Here is a 729-nt window from a genome sequence, read left to right as displayed (position 1 = left end):
TTTGCCCACCCCTGGCTTAGTCCATACAGTTATTTGTTTGTAGGTATTTTATTTTTATTTTTTGGCTTGAAACAATACACATATTATCTCACAGTTTCTGAAAGGCAAGGATTTAGAATGGGTTATATGAGTGGTTCTGGTTCAGAATCTCTGAACAGGTTGCAGTCAAGATACTAACCAGATTTCAGTCATCTAAAAGCTTGACTGGGAGAAAGAGATCTACATTGAAGAGGTTTTATTCACATGTCTGATGGCAGGAGGCTCCGGTTGCTCTCAATGTGGTCTTCTCCATAGGATTGCTTGAGTGTCCTCACAACATGGCAAAAGGCTTCTCCCAGAATGAGAGGTCCAAGAGAGAAAAAGACTAAAGTCACAATGTCTTTCAAAACTAAACCTCAGAAACCACACACATAACTTCCGCAAAATCCTACTTTGTAGCTTGAGGATTGAAAAGCTTGTCTATTAGCCCATATAGTTTTTAATATCAGAACATTTCACATGAAGTTTCAGATTTTAGGCTTCCCATGTGAAATTTTATCTGGTAACAGTGAGATATGTGTGCATTATATTGTTCATACCTGTGCCCCAGCTCCCAGTCTGTCTTTCGCTCACTTGCCTTAACCTTATGTGACTGTATCCACTAAACACAGCCAGGTGGGGACTCCCTCCTTGGTGTAACTTGCTTTAATGCATTACTCTGGGTTAGTACTTCAAAAGTGCTATCTAAAT

Source organism: Myotis brandtii, unplaced genomic scaffold (assembly GCF_000412655.1).
Source record: "Myotis brandtii unplaced genomic scaffold, ASM41265v1 scaffold466, whole genome shotgun sequence".
Taxonomy (NCBI): Eukaryota; Metazoa; Chordata; class Mammalia; order Chiroptera; family Vespertilionidae; genus Myotis; species Myotis brandtii.
This window is presented reverse-complemented; position numbering follows the sequence as displayed.